At 42.8% G+C, this 16,429-nt stretch overlaps 1 long non-coding RNA gene across 2 annotated transcripts in view; it reads left to right on the top strand.

Annotated features, from left to right (window-relative positions):
• LOC123795225 (uncharacterized) overlaps nt 1–16,429 on the top strand; it is a 186,939-nt gene that overhangs the window by 25,451 nt on the left and 145,059 nt on the right. For both annotated transcript variants that reach the window (XR_006780404.2, XR_015726301.1), the window contains exon 2: nt 9,612–9,720. This is a non-coding gene — a long non-coding RNA (uncharacterized LOC123795225). The remainder of the gene's footprint in view (nt 1–9,611; nt 9,721–16,429) is intronic.

Here is a 16,429-nt window from a genome sequence, read left to right on the forward strand (position 1 = left end):
CCTGCCAACTGGAAAGGTTAAGAAAGACTTCTTAGGTGGTCCCACTTTAATCAATAGGTTTAATCACTCAGCCAAATTCAAAATTAATTTTTTGCATGGGTATTTCTGCATTCCAAAATACTTAAGAATTATTTCATCTCTTAAGCTGATATGGCCCTCAACTCTAATTTTTTTTATTATATTGTCCTTGGTGGTGTTTTATAGCAAATTAATGTAAGCCTGATGGTTAGCGTCTAGATAGCCAGTGGCCAAAGTGGTACCCCTTCCTTGTACCACCCTAAGCTTTGTTTTCCAAAAACAAGCAGCTTTTTAAAGTAAGTTTCTTTTTTTAAACATTTATTTATCTATTTTGAGAGAGAGAGAGGGAGAACAAGAGTGGTGGGGGAGGGGCAGAGGGCGAGAGAGTCTCAAGCAGACTTGGCATTTAGCCTAACTGGGGCTCGATCCCACCACCATGAGAGATCAGGACCTGAGCCAAAACCAAGACTTTGATACTTAACCGAGTTCATGGCCCCAGGCACCCCTTAAAGTAAGTTTTTATTTTGAAATAATATAGTCCGGTTTTGTAAGTTCTTAGGTAAAATGTGTCCACTTTTAAATACGTCTGGGGATAAAATGAATGTTTGCTGAGGTACATTGAATACTGAAGCTCTCAGAATAAGAAAGCAGGTATTTATGATCTCCTATTGACCGGTGTCCTAACATACAGGTTGATAGAGACAAACTTTCCTTCAGTGCCTGTATTTTCTCACGCTGTTGCCCCCATTCTTCCTATCCTCAAAAGGGAAGTGTATAGGAAATGAACTCCTAGGATGAAAACCTCCTAAGTCTTTCCAAGTAAAACCCTGAAATCCCATAGTGGAGGGCCAGGGCTCCCAAGGAGGTGGCCGTCCCTGCCTGTGGGAGGAGCCGTGACTGTGTGCTTGTAGGCTCCTTTCTTTTCAGTGGCGCGGGCGGGGGTGGGGGGGGTGCGGGGGTTGGATGTCAGTGTTACCACAACCACAGTGTATTTCCGCATTGGAATATATAAACGATAGCATTCCTTACCTTTCATAAGTTTCTCTTTGACAGGTAGGCTCAGAAAAACATTTCTCCCTAAAACTGAAATGTTGATATAAATATCTGAAGAAAAATTCTAATCACAGTATACATTGAACAGGCTCACTGATCTTGGATACCTGGAAAAAGATTTTCAAACAGATTGTCAGCTCAGCCTTGGCATTACTTGTCAAACAAAAGCATGCCTAAAGACACATTTCAAAAGCAGACGAGGCAGCCCTTGCGAACCTGTGGAAACTCGAAAAGGAGCGCAGAGGCCAAGAACAAACAAAATAGGAGCCAATGAGAAAGGGAGCACAGTTCTGAGGAACCGTTTCAGAGAACCAAATATGTTTTCAAAAGGCCACATCAATAATTAAACATCAGCAAGTCAAATTCCATTTTTTGTTTGCTGCAGTTGTCTTCAGATTTGTAATGAAGAAATAAAAACGATCGATTCAGCCGAGCTGAAAAGGACTAACACTTACAATCTGTAGGATAGAAGGAGACAAAAGAGGGTGGAAGCCAGAAAGAAATCTTACTTTTGGCTTGTACAAGTTGAATTCTCTTCAGTAATGTCAGAATTTAAACATTTCAATCAACTGTGCATTTGGGTCAGGTGGCCCGTAGCGGAATTAAAATTCTGGCTCTTTTTTAGGGTGAGGAATATCTCTTTACTCATAAAGACGTCATTGTCATGTGACTTGACTGGGGTGGACCAACACGGTGATTGGATAATGTGCAATCCAGCATGAGACAAACCCGCGTCCAAGGCTAGCCAGATAAGATCATGTAGTGTCCTATGGCTTTAATCTTTTTTTCTCTTGTTTTCACAGTGTTACTTATCTCACAGATGGGCCTAGGCTTCACTGATAGATTTCTTTACTTACATACAGTTGGTATTACTCATAAGGAGCGTAAACTAGGGCTTTCGACCTTTCCTGTACGGTCACATGCACAGCCCCCTGTAAAGCGTGGGTATGTGGAGGGTTGCAAATGCGAAGATTGTGCAGAGGCTCTTTGGAGAGATGGTTGCAGATATGAGCATACCTCACAGGTGGGAGGATGGTCTTCGTGGAAGGGAAGTGGGGAGCTTGGTTTAGGCGGACTGAAGCTTTGGAAGCTTTTACTGCCCTCTGTGCTCAGAACATGGAGATACAAACTGCAGTAGAATGAAGATGAACAAAGTTTCCTATTTTTTTTTCTAAGATGTTATTTTTAAGTATTCTCTACACCCAACATGGAGCTAGAACTCACAGTCCCAAGATCAGGAGTTGCTCGCTCTACTGATTGAGTCAGCCAGGCACACCGGAACTTTGTTTTTGATAGTGTATGATGGGGTTGATGTAAAATCCTGCCTTCCATAGTAATATCTTAATAGAAATGTCCATTTTACCTAGTGAAAATGACTGGAAAGAAGAATTGAATGATACTTAGGGGCCTTTTATATAATTTCAGATTAAATTTTTTATTCTTCATTTATTATTGAGAGGAAAGAATTAACAATCCAAGCATAGCTAATTTCCCATAATTATTTGAATAAAAGGGAACATCTTTTTGCTGTAGTGATTGCAGTGATTTGACAATTTCATTCCCTACTCATATTTTGCAGATCTACCATTTCTTAGGCATGTGATACTGGACAAGTTATTTAACTTCCCTGTACCTCAGTTTTCTTATCTATAAGATGGGAATGATAATAGCACCTACCAATAGCTGTTAATAATAGCTGATAATAGTATAATAATAATTAATACTAAGGTAATAAATAATAGCTGATCACAATAGCACCTACCAATAGCAATACAGTTTGTCCAGAGGATTCAACGTAGACATAGGATGTACAAAGTGCTTGGATCACCCCAGCACATGGCAGGTACATAAATGTATGTTGTCATTGTACTAGTATTCATCACATCTGTACAAATACAAAACTCTCATTTAGTCTCTGCTTAAAAATAGCTTTATTGAGGTACAATGTGCATATCATGTAATTCACCTGTTTTAGGTGTACAATTCGATGATGTTTTGTAAATTTACAGATCTGTGCAACCATCACCACAGTTTGATTCTACTTATCTGTTCACCAGTTGATGGACACTGGGATGGTTTCCACTTTCTAGCTACTATGAATAGTACTGCTGTGAACATTCATATACAGGTTTTTGTGTGGGTGATATTTTTGTTTCTTTTGGGTAGAAACTTGGAGAAAATTTGTTGGATCATATGGTAAATAGAGTTTTAATTTTTTAGGAGACTACCAAACTGTTTGCCAAAGTAGCTGCTTTATTTTACATTCTCACCAGCGATGTTTTGAGAATTCCAGTTTATGTCTGTGCCAACACTTCTAATTGTGTGTTTTTCTTATTATAGTTTTTCCAGTGAGAGTGATGGGATATTTCATGGAAGTTCTAATTTTCATTTCCCTAATGGCTAGTGATGTCCAACATCTTTTCATGTGCTTATTGATCATTCATGTATCTTCTTTAGTGAAATGTCTATTCTTTGGCCTATTTTTTTAAAAAGATTTCATTTGAGAGAAAGTATGAGACAGAGAGAGAGTACAAGCAGGAGGGGAGGGAGAGGAGAAGGAAGAGGGAGAATGCAGGGCTTGACCCCAGGACTCTGGGGTCATGACCTGAGCTAAAGGCAGACACTTACCTGACTGAGCCACCCAGGTGCCCTGCTTTTGTCTATTTTTTTTTTTAAGGCTTTATTTCTTTACCTGACAGAGAGCACAAGCAGGGAGAGCGGCAGAGGGAGAGGGAGAAGCAGGTTCCCCGCTGAGCAGGGAGCCCGATTTGGGGCTTGATCGCAGGACCCTGAGATCATGACCTGAGCCAAAGGCAGACACTTACCTGAGCCACCAGGCGCCCCTCTTTTGCTTATTTTTAAGTTGGATTCTTTGTCTTTCTATTATTGAGCATATGACTTTTTTATATATTCTGGATATGAGTTGTATCAGAAATATAATTGCAAGTATTTTCTCCATGTCTTTTCATTTTCATAAAGTGTTTTTGAAGCCCAAAGCTTTTAATATTGATGAAGATCAATTTACCAACTTCTTCTTTTATGGCTCATGCTTTGGTTGTCATATCTGAGTACTCTACACAATCCAAGGCCATGAAGATTTTCTCCTATGTGGTCTTCTAAAATTTTTGTAGTATAGTTTGGTTTTTACATTTAGGTCTGTGATAATTATTATCTCATTGAGCGAACATTTGAGTATTGTGAATACACAGATACAAAGATTTGTCCCTTCCCTGAAGAAGTCTCCTGGGAGGATGGTTTCACACACAATGATCCCAGCCCATTATTACCATGGCAGAGGTAGGTAGACTATGTAGAAGGAGCAGAAAGATCCATGTTTGTTTCTGGGAGTCAAGCCCATTAGCCAGAGAAGATACTGTTGGAGGTGAGACTTGAGAGAGGAGTAGGAGTTGTCCAGGTAGTATGTTGGGGAGGGCTATCAGGCAGAGGTAAGAGAACATACAAAGGTAGAGGGAGGTGGATAAACAAAATTACTAGAGAATCAATGGTGAGGTGGAGATGGGAGGGCAATAAGGCTGGTGAGTGGGCAGAAACCAGCTCACAAGGGCTTTACCATATAGCCTTTGAGGAGTTTGTGTTGGTGAGCAGCTTTGGTGGCAGCGTAGATATTAGACTGAAAAAGGGGTATAACAATATATCCTATGGACCACCCATTCCAGAATCATCTTGCCAGCCTTCACCCAGTTCTACTAATCAGAAACTGTGTCCTGAATTTCATGAGTCAGCTTTTTTTTTTTTTTCAAACAAGGGCCCCAGGTGATTGTAATGCCTGCAAAAGACAGGTATGACTGCATTAGAAAACCGTTAGGAGACTATGGTTATAGTTCAGATAGGAGTTAATTAGAACCTTAAGCCAGCGGTGGTGTGAGAGAATACAATACCGAATACCGGTGGAGTATGTGAGAGATTCAGGAATAGGCAGCGTTTGGATAGGTGGTGGTGCCACTAACTTCAGTAGGAGGTTCAACCGGAGGTGGAGGTGAGTGTGAGAGGGCAATGAGATCAGCGTTAGAGATCCTAAGTTGAAGGGGCCTGTGGAACACCCCTCTGGAGACATCTAGCAGCAATTCTATACACAGTTCTTTAGTTCAGGAAAGTGGTTTGGGCTGGAGATAGGAGATCTAGGCAACTTCAGAGAATAGTCATAACCAGGAGTTTGAGTGCATTGGAACCTACAAAAGAATAGTTTTGTTAGGACCGGTGGAACATGCCTGAATTCCTCATTAAATGTACAGAGGCACATTCTGGAAACCAGTTAGCCTTCAGCCTGATAACTCATCATGTATTAATGCATAAGAGGTTAATTGCTTCTCATCTTGAACCGCACTTCCCCTCGGTGGCACTTTCACTCATTCAGAGGTAGGTAAGTGGATTAGTTAGCTATAACAAACCCTGGTTTGCAGTAGCTATGAATACAATGAGAGTCTATTTCTCCTGAAGTCACAGTCCAATGCAATGGCGGGAATTTTCCTCCATGTGATTGGTGATTCAGGGACCTGGTTCTTTCTAATGTCTGGCTCCACCATCCTCTAAACACTCAAGGGATCTGCATCCAGGTGGCACCTGGGAAGAAAGAGGTTGGAGCAAACATATCCACTTCTTGGCCACGCTGGCCCAGAAGTGACTTTGGCTTGTTTTCCATTGGTGAACCCTAGTTATATGACTTTACTTAGAGGTAAGGATACTGGGAAACATTGTGCCTGGCCGGACAGTTACTTCTCAATGACAACTCTATATAATAGAAGGAGGCACACAGATTTTTGGAAGATGGTTAGTCTTCTCTAACACAGTGACCATTGTGTTAGATTAGAGAATGTTCCAACCCGATATCTGGAGTAGACTAAAAAAAACCTCCATAAAAGAGTCTAATTCTTGATTAACTAGAGTTTTTGAGCCCCTGTTATAAGCTCACTACTATTTTAGGCCCAATAGGAATAGAATTAAAGCATGAGCAGATTGACCAATGAAAAGGTATTTATTGGGCACCTACTATGGCCACAGCATTATGTGGAAACTTGAGTTTAAATTATGACTCTTCTTGAGGAAGCAAGAATGACTCTCATGAAGTGATGAGCAACCAGTACTAGAGAGAATATTAACCTTTAGTAGTAAAGAGTACTGTACATACTGTTTTGAGGATCAAAATCCTAGAGGACCAGGGATTTTACGGCAGTCAAATTTGCAGAGATGGAGCTGGGACTGAGTCTTACAGAATGGGACTTGGATGGAGTGGAGAGGAGGAGCACACCAAGAAGAGCAAAGCAGATGTGAAGGCACAGGGGCAGCATGAATGCAGGTGTTTTTGGAAAGCAGCCAGTCTGATGAGGGTGGAAGGCATGTTGGGCAGGCAGCCGTCTCAATAAAATTGCTTTTATTTGTTACTGCAGCATAAAAAAATAATTTGATGGATTTGCCCAAATTTGGATTCATGGAGAGGAAGGCTTCTCTGTGGGAATAGGGTGAGTTGGTCATAGACCAAGAAAAAAAATAGCATTTTTTAACCTCTAAAATGTAATTCACAAGGGCAGATGCTTTAAATTGCAGGCTTTACTTTTGGATTTTACTGTTTCTCACATTGGCAGCACTATGTAACTTGCTCACTATTTGTAGTGGGCTCCAGGGTGAGCAGTAGCAGGGATTTATTTATTCAACGATGGTTAATGATTCTCCTGAGCCTGGCAGGGTAAGACAGCTCATGGAAAATAAGGCTATCTTGGTTGAATGGGGTCATCTTATAAAAGACTGTGACAGTCAGATGGCTGAGTTCAGATTTGATGTGGTGGGTACTGGGGAGCCATTGAAAGTTTCCAATAGGCGAGTAACTTTTTGAGAGCATTAGTTAATGAAGATTCGTCTTCCATCAATATGCAGCATGGTTGGAAGTGAGGGAGGCTGGTGGAAGGGAGTTTAGGCAGACAGTTTCAAAAATCCAGGGGTGAAGGGCTGAGGGCTGGTATGGAGGGACTGGAGGAAAGTACAAAGGAAAATAGTAAAGTGAGGCAGGGGGCAGAGTCCAAAGATTATGGACTTGGGGGAATGGCAGTGACACGACAGAATTAGTGGGCAGTGGACCGTGGGGAGGAGATGATCCCGTCCGCCTGATTACAGCAGAGCCGTGGCTTGACAGCATGGCTGATAAAGAACGCTCACTATCTCTTTAGTCTCTCATTAGTCAGGGGAGCACATTTGTGGTTCAGCCCCACCACTTGCTTCCTGCAGCTAGCAGGCTGTGCTCAGAGTCTCCTCAGGTGCCCGGCAGCCCTCTAATCCAAGGATAAAGGATTGCAAGCCAAGACTGAAGGCTTTTGAGTGGTCTCTAATTTTTATTGACAGCCCCGAAAAGTTCTAGATGCACTTAGCACCTCCAAAGAAGCGCTAAATGATTTAACATTTTGGGGACAAATTGGTTCTATTAGTCTCTAGTGCCAAATTCACCAAAAATAGCTCATTAGCTGTGCATTGTGATTTCACTAGGGTGCCCTACTCTTGGCTGGATTCCAAAGAACACATTTGTATAAAAATGTTCCCATTATGGAGTGTGATACCTATTAATGGAACACCATATGCAGCGGAGCATTTCCCCTTGCCTCCTCCCCGTCTTTCAACCTGAAGTTTGTATTTTCCATCCATTTTTGCCAAGTGACCTGCTTTGCAGGGGTTAAACTTTACCTAATGGGCTAAGGCCTGAGATGCTGCAGCAATCAATCTTTCATCTGGATTTCAGCATCTCGGTTTTCCATTTCTCCGTGCCTACTGCCAATCCCAACCCTTTCATTCCGGCCTAGCCTGGGGGAAGGAGAGGGAGGGGGCAAAGCTGAGAGTGGGCTCCAAGCCCAGACCTACAGCTGTGCCTGATTGACCGACATTTCTGTTGTTAGCCACAAAAAAGGCCACTTTTAATGGCTAAAGCAAGAATGACCAGCTGGTGTGACAGGCCTTGGGTCTTTGCCTGGTTGCATTAAAATTCATCAGTTCCGGCCCTTTTTCATTATGTGCATGATTTTCGAGGGTGATATTTCCAGACACATCTTTTACTCAAGTTCCTGGCTACCAAACATTATCTGTCGTTATTTTTGAATGATATCTTTCATTGTGTAGGTGGCTTTAAACTTTCATTTAAAATGACTTAGGGTAAAAACAAATGAGGGATACCTGTTATTCATCAGGACAGAGCTGTAGAGAGGTTCAGTAATAACAGAAAATCAAGAGATCATACTAAAATCAAGAAAGTCCACTGGATAGATGTAAACATTTGTCTGAAAATGAATGTTTTCTGAGGTCTTGGATATGAAAACCACTGGGTGCCTCCAGTGTTCAAATTAAGCCTGATATATTTGGATTTGAGATCTAGATTTTCTTCTTGTGTCTGGAGTGGAAGAGTTGAGGTTGGCCCCACAGGTTGGTATGATGGGGAAAGGTATATGTCAGTGAAAAATATCATTAGTACTGGGTACATTTTGTGCACAAAGAAATACATTGGGGTGCCTGGGTGGCAGTCCGTTAAGCATCTGCCTCTGGCTTAGGACATGGTTCTGGGATGGAGCCCCACATTGGGCTCCTTGCTCAGCGGGGAACCTGCTTCTCCCTCTTCCCCTCTCCCCATTCATGCGCGCACTCTTTGTCACTAGTAAGTAAGTAAAAACTCTTTAAAAAAAGAAATACATTTGTTTTTAAAGTAATGTAGTAATTCAACAGACATATAGGGAGCACCTACAACAGACTACACTGGACTAGCACTGTGAGTGATGATATAAAAGTGAACAAACACAATCTCTGACCTCGAAATGTTCCCAACATATATATATACACAAATGAGTGTTTTTAAAAATCCAGATGATGAAATGTGCTAAATTGGCCAGCAAGTAAGCAAACAAAAACAAAAGAGGAGGTAGGAGCAGAATACTTCACTAATTCAGTGGATGACAAGATTACTTATTGGAGATATTGAGGAATAAAAACTCTTTGCCTTTTCACATGCAATATGCTGGCTGTTTTCTGGAAGGATTTGAGCTGAGTTTGGAAAACTACATAGGCAATGTTTCGTTTGTTCATTGTACTTTTCAGAAATGCCACAGCCCATCCTTAAATCACAAACTAAGTTTAATTCTGCACGTGAAAAGCCTCATTTTTGAATTCATCACTTTTTAAGAGCATGATAGTATGTGAAAGTTAATTTCTATTTCCCTTGGCTATGTATTTCTAAATAGTAAATTGTCTTGAGACTAACATGGGAGAGCTTTAAAAAACAAAACGTTAAAAGTTATCGATCAAAGAGGTCTGGATAAAAATCTCTATCTAGAGCTCCCTAGTCATACATCCATAACTTTAAATTAATGACTCTCAGTCAAGGGTGTCCGGGGCGGGTCCAGGCTCTGGTACTAGGTAAGAGCTCCGAAGCTGTTGCTGCTGAGCATCCAGGCTGAGACCACGGCATTACATCTCGAATTGAAACACATAAAATTTCCCACTTAAAGAGGAAGTATAATCTGTGGATGCCTCATTAGTTGCTGTCTTTATTTCAGGTATTGTGACCTGGAAAAGAGAAATTTTTCTTCCTTAATGTATTTCTGCAAGCAGAAGAGAGTGGTGTCCCACAAATCTTGGGAGCGTCTAAGAGAATCACAATCACAGGTAAGGTTATGCTACTTTCCTTCTTTAGAAATTAAACTGACCTCTGTTTTCTAGTAACCCCAGTAAAGGCCAGTGAGAGTCAAACAAGTAGGAAACTCCTTGGAGAGTATTTTGTGTGGGCAGGGTGACAGGATGCAGTGTCAGTTCCAGGTTTGGTACATGAACTTTCATATACATTGTGCTGGTTGTTCTCTGCTTCCTTCCCTCATCTTACCTGTGAGGTTCATTCTCTGTCCTTTCCTTTGCCACAGTGGGCTCCAGGCAACAGATCCCTTGGCTGCGACACACCCTCCCCCTTCTTGCCCAGTAGAGCCATGTCCTCCCAGACATTAGCTCTGAGGGCTCGCCCCTCATCTATGGCTCCAGCTATTTCCAAGCTCCAGAAACATGGTGGCAATGGCTTCCCAGTGTTTCTCCCCTGACCTCACTCTGTGAATAATCTTTCCTTACATTTCTTCAGAATACCATCTGACTGGGTCTTCTGCTGCCCACCAAGACCTGGCAGATCTATGGATCACATTCCAAAGAGCTTCCTGGATGTTCACATGGAGCCCGGATTTGTCTCTTTAGAGAAGGACCAGAGCAGCTTAAAATGACCAAGTACTAGAGTTGGAGCATCAGGAAGGGGAGATGGCAAAAGGAGTTCTTGGGGGGAAAACTCGAATAAAGCACAAAGGGATGGAGGAAAGATTTATGCTGACGACAGAGAATGCCTAGGAACATTCCAGAAAGAAAACTATTAGATTTACCTTGCATTCACAAGAGCATACTTTGAAACTAGATATTGTGAGCCAAATGATGAAGACCTCTGATCTGAGCTCACAATATAGTCATAGATCTGAAGGGAACGAGCCGACAGCAGATCAGAGGAGAATAAATGCAGTGACTACTAACTATGGGCAGGGCACTGTCCTTGATCCGGTCGCTGATGCTTCTGGCATCCGCCGCAGCATTTGTATATCACTGGGAAGGTGGGGAAGCGCCGATGACAGCTCTGCATGTTGGGAAAAGTTTTTGTGCGCTGTCAGAGTTTTTCAGCCTTGTCAGTTTACCAGAAGGCAAAATTTGACGTTGTGTTATGTCTTGTGTCTCAGTTGTACGTGGATGCTTTCAAAGAGACGTACTTTACATACTGATGCAGAGACACTTGGGTTCTTCCTCTTGGTATAAGATTATGTCAACAAAAGGTCAACAAGTATATTCTCAGAGCTTAGTATATGCTAGGCGTTGTATAAACCTCACGTGCTTCATTTCAATATGTATTTGTTGGACGTGTGTATGAACCAGCCTCAGAGAGAAGGGTGGTGTTTCTGCTCCCAAGCACCTTATTCTAAGATGCACCTTCAACTTGCCCTGAGCTCTTCTAGAACCCTACTGGCTGGGGGAGATGAGAGCTCACTCTCTCCATGTAAGGACAGTGAGAAGAGGTAGATGAGCAAGGTACCGTACATATAAGGAAGTGAGGCAAGATCTTCTAGAGAAATAAAAATTCTTTTAGAGTTCATAGCTGATAGCCAATCATAGCACTTAGCTTCAGTTAGGTGTTTACACGTGCTAGATGCTGTGCTAAGCATTTTTCATGAATTGGATTATTGGATTCTCACAGCCCTTTGAGGTAGGTTGCCTTATTCTCCCCATTTTAAAGATGAGGAAGTTGGACACAGGGAGTTCAAACTACCTGTCCAGGGTCCCACAGTCAAGAGAGTGTTGGGCTAGCATTAGACCCCAGGCAGTGCCACCACAGTTGCTGGAAGAAATTGCCTCTGCTGGCCAGGATCAAGACACTATGGAGGAGACTGCATTTGAGAAGGGTCTGGGAAGCTGGTTAAGATGTCAATAATTTGAGATGGTGTACGCACGGCAGACAAGAGCGGGCATCCCAACTGAAAAGAGAATGTAAACATCTAAAGTCAAAGGTGTCAACCCTGACCATAGCTTTTCCATTTTCCCAATTGCCACCATATAATACAGGTAAATACCTCCCTTCCTAAGTGACCACAAGAGTCATAAAAAGAAGGGTGAACTCCTAGTATCTCTGAACACAGCCCTTAATTAGTGACAAAAAAGAGCCGTCAATGAAAGGTGCAAACCATGGAATATGAAACTCACATTAGGGAGGTCTCTCATCACCCCCAGCCAGGAGAGGGTGTAGGTGAATTCAGAGTAAGTTGGAGTTCTCTTTCCACATCAACGATTCATCTTTAAAAAAGTGAAGTTACTGAATAAAAGTGAAATTGGGTTTTCAAGTGCCCTTGGCCATGTTCGAGTCTTGCCTTCTGTTGGCTCCTTGCTGTGCGGGTGTTTCTTCTTCTTGGTGTGATTTCACCTGAAAGCAGGGGTTTCTGAGGCGGGGTGTTTGTGGGCAGCAGCAAAGCCTTTAAGGAGAACCACAGAGAGTTTTTCTGGACACAGGCTGGGAGAAGAGGCTTGGTCAATTAATCAACTATATTTGTTGAGGACTTACTCTCTGGGTCTAGAACTGTGCTAAGCATGTTTAATAGGGAGTAGATTTTTAGAAAGCATAAAGGTAATTATGGTTAGAATTTGTCTTCACCACATACTGAGCTATCTCAGAGACAAAGTAGTTCCATTCTTGAATTGCAACCAGGAACCGACAACCCCGAGTGTCAAATACGGTGACGAGCTCTGCCTTGTCTGTCCACAGAAGCATGGAGGCTGGTATGACGCTGTGCTGCTGGGGAAAGGCAAGCTCAAGGAGTGACAGATTTATTTCGAGAGCTCCACTGGGAAAAAATAATGAATGGAAATGAGGGAGGGGTCGTGATAGAAGAGCAGAACATGATGTCTTCAGTTTGGACACTCAGGATAGTGTTGCAGAAAGCTGTTCCAAAAAACATCACTGATTCTAGGCAGAGCTAGAAGGAGGGCTTTTGTTTCTGTTTTTGTTTTTTTGGTCTCTTCTGTCCATACTCCATTTCTTATTCCTGAGTTACCCTGTTTTAATAAAATGATATTTATGTTTCCCAAACACAAGCAGATGCAAAATATTTGTCTGGATATGTGCCAAGTGTGGGGCACCCTGGGGCACCCTGCCTTACATTGCAAACAGTTCCAAAGATCCTGGGGAATCCAGAAACCCTGCCCACACGTTTATGGGCCTGGCTTTTCCCATCTTTGCTCAGCCTCATGGCTCTTCAAAGAATGAATACTCCTTACTGACTTTTGGGACTCTAAATCAGAGACTCTCTCAGATTCTCTCCCAGAGGGTCAGCTGACTTCTCTCCAGTCTAAGAGAGCAGGGGGAGGGGAGGGCAGCCTTGATCAAGCTGATAGTCCCCTGATATCACCCCCCCCACCTGCTGTGACTGGTAAGAGCTGAGCTTGCCAGTCCTGGTGCAGTATGAAGAGAGGAAGGAGTCTTTGTGACAGAGAAGGAAAGGGGGACAGGTGGTCAGATGGAATGAGAAGGCCCCCAGCCAGCTCTTTGAGAGAAGGTAATGCATTTGATGTACTCTAATGGTACCCCTGACTGAGGGGCCATATGGAGCCCTGGATACTGCATAATTCCATCTCACTCCCCAGTTGAGACCACCTTTTCCTGCCGAAATCCTACTGTCCATTGGGTCACACGGTTGCCACTCGTGTTCCCTACCACTCTCATTCAGAAGGGAAAGATTAAAAATACAAGGAGTACCCTGGCATCTGATCCTAGAACACCTTTTATAATTAGAGTTTAGCCTAACTTTAGTATCACAGAGCCCTCTGGGAATGTATTATTTCAAATACCTACATTTAGAGACAGTTGAGGTTAACCCTTCAAGCCATGAGACAGAAACTGGTAGGACAAAGGGCCAAACTGGGCTGTAGATGTACCTGGAGAATTTTCACTGGCTCATACCACTCCCTCTGATGGCAAGCTCTCCCGATTCACGCAGCTGTGTCATATGCTGGGCCCTGAAGACATTTGGGTTTGTAACCCCTACTTAGGCACTGACATGTTTAGGTGGCTTTTTGATGGAAATCTTTCTAAAAGATACTGTGCTTCCCTGCTTTCTGAAGCAATATGTAGTAAACATAATTTTCCTTTCTGCCCTCATATGCTTTAGCTGTGTCTCTAGTCAGAGCTATAAATTCAGAATAAAATAATGTGGACAAGAAGCTGACTGGGATTGACCCGAGAAGTCCTTGTAACTTGCTCTGAAAGGTCCCTGAGGCCAGGTCGCCCTTTCGTTGATTGTCTGATGCTTGCAAAGGCCAGGCAAAGCTAGGGCAGCAGGCTGAACCCCTGGGTAGGGAGGATGGTGGCTTCCTCAGAATAATGAGTGAAAAGAGTCTGAAGCTTTCTTGACCTCTAGAATATCCTGTCTCTGTGTTGCTCCCATGTCCCTGGCCTTGGCTGCTCACTATAGGAGTGTTGGGGAATTTTTCCTGGAAGTCCCAACAACTGGACATTTCTTCCTCCAATCTGAGTTTTCTTGAAACTTTGGGGTCCTAGTGGCTTGTGATGTCTGACCCTATGATGGATTTTCCAATGAATAGTTCAAATGACTTGGGTAGGTTCTGTCAATATGAGTGTTCATTCCTAGTGAGATAGATAGATATAGATATAGATCTATCTATCTATCTATCTATATATTTCTGAATTCCTTAAAGTCTCTTTCCATTTATCTCTGTGTGGTCTTTGACGATGCTGGAAAATGAGGTGGGGGGGGGGGCTGCAGGGTTCCTGTGACATGGTAAATTCCAGAGGCCGTGGCCTTCTCACAGCCTGCTCCACAGTTGTTCCTGAGTCCTTTCTTATGTTGCATTTTCTGCAGGAAACACTGTATCCCAAGATGCAAGGTACTGCTGCCAACCCCCCAAGCCCCGCATGGCTGCCTTCTGAATGGTCAGGCCAAGGCAGGAGCTGCTGGGGCAGCAGTATTCTGGAAGCTCGGAAGGCAGTTCCAGAGGAGCTGAGGAGTGGCCACCTACTCTCTTGGTTAGCACCCCTCGAATCTTGGGAGGGTGTGCATGCTGACACTGGGATCAAAGTCGTTTTCTAGCATTTTTCTCCATGTTGTTTGGATTCAGAGGATGGTGTGTGTATATTCTAAGAATGCGTTTGTAACCTATCCTCATTTATATTTGCAGTTGGTGGAACCTTCCCCTTGACTATGGCCTTTGATTACCTGCCGTCAGCTTCCAGGGCTGTTACTAATTTTTGTCCTTTTGTGAGTCTCCTTGAGTATTTTGATCGAAGTTGAAGGCTGGGTAGGCATCGCAGGCACAACTTTGGGCCACCATCTTGGTACAGAAGTCCCCTGTCCCCTGCTTTGAAGAGAGAGCCATAAAGAGCAGAGCAAAATAAGCAATACTTATTTCTTTTATCTTCCTCTTTAAGTGCTTTTGTTAAAATTCTGTCCTTTACTGGAAGAACAATGTCATTTTCCTCTAACCTCTTCTCATTTGCTGATTTGAATTTGAATTTTTGCTCTCATTTTCAGTTGTGAGCAGCAACCTCTTGCTGGTAATTCTGAATCTTAGGCTGACAGTGTGGTCAACGCACTGCTAGGCATCTCGTTTGGGATCAGAAGCTCAAGGATGGGATCCTCTTAATTAAGAGGACTAATTAATTAATCGTTGTTAGTCCTCTCTTCTTTAGTAGATTGAATCAGGGACCATTTCCCATTTTACCTCTTGTTCCAGTTGCCCACATAGTGCCTAGCACAGGTGACAGGTCGACAAAGAGGGAATAAAGACTCCTTGCTGGCCACTCTTTCCAGGTGGTCTTCCCCCCACCTTCCCTGGAGGTTTGTCTCACATTGTTCTCTATATCTGGGGCTGCTGTGACCCTGATGACTCTCCTGCAAACGGACTTATATAAAATCTACCTCTTCCACCAGGGGGTTGGGGAAAAAGATGATGTGAAGAGACAGAGGGAAAAATGTAGGAAGGAAACAGGAAAATGTGTGTTGCACTGTACACAAGTCTCTCCTTAATATCAGTCTAATCTAGCATCTTTTTAAAAAAATCATCGTTGTATGTAACCATTCATAAGCGACTGCCATAATCTACGGTATAACTAGAGCACTGGTAAGGTTTGAGGAGCAAGACTGAAAACCATCTCGACAGAAAGTCAACTGCATCATTTTCAAGTGAGCACAGCTCCAAGCATCGGCAGATATTTAACAATTAATAGTGGGTTGATGAAATGCCTCACTGCTCTGCCCGAATATGACCTGGATACTTATAAGCAGAGATGGAAACCATTCGGGGGACTTATAAATTCTGGTCTTTGACCTACAGGTCTATCATGTATCAGCCAAACTTTTACATGGTGATGCATTTGTTTGTATGATACAGAGTGAGGTCAGGTGGGACCATCCCTTCCAGCTACTTAACATGTCAAAGGCCAAATTCTGCGCTATGATGAGCAGTTAGGAGAACTCGGGAGCTAGCCTGTCAATAGATTCCAGCCTCCTGTTTTTTTTAAAGCAACACACCGTTGTTTATTGGCTGTACACTATTGTTACATCCCAACCTCTTTGCTTTTACGTCTTCGGGTCTGGGCAGTGATTGCAATAACTTTTTGGTCTCTCTGAGAAAAGGCATTTAAATTTTTTCAAGATTTCCACAGACAAGTAGTGATTAGAATATCTTGTCAAATCTCCTAGGTTTTTAAAAAAATTTTTTTCCCTTTCTTCTTCTTTTTTGTCACATAGCTCACCTGCCAGCTTGCTCTTGTTAATTCAGCTCTGGTAGCTCG

This window comes from Ursus americanus, chromosome 12, assembly GCF_024610735.1.
Source record: "Ursus americanus isolate L20-20 chromosome 12, mUrsAme1.1.p, whole genome shotgun sequence".
Lineage (NCBI taxonomy): Eukaryota > Metazoa > Chordata > Mammalia > Carnivora > Ursidae > Ursus > Ursus americanus.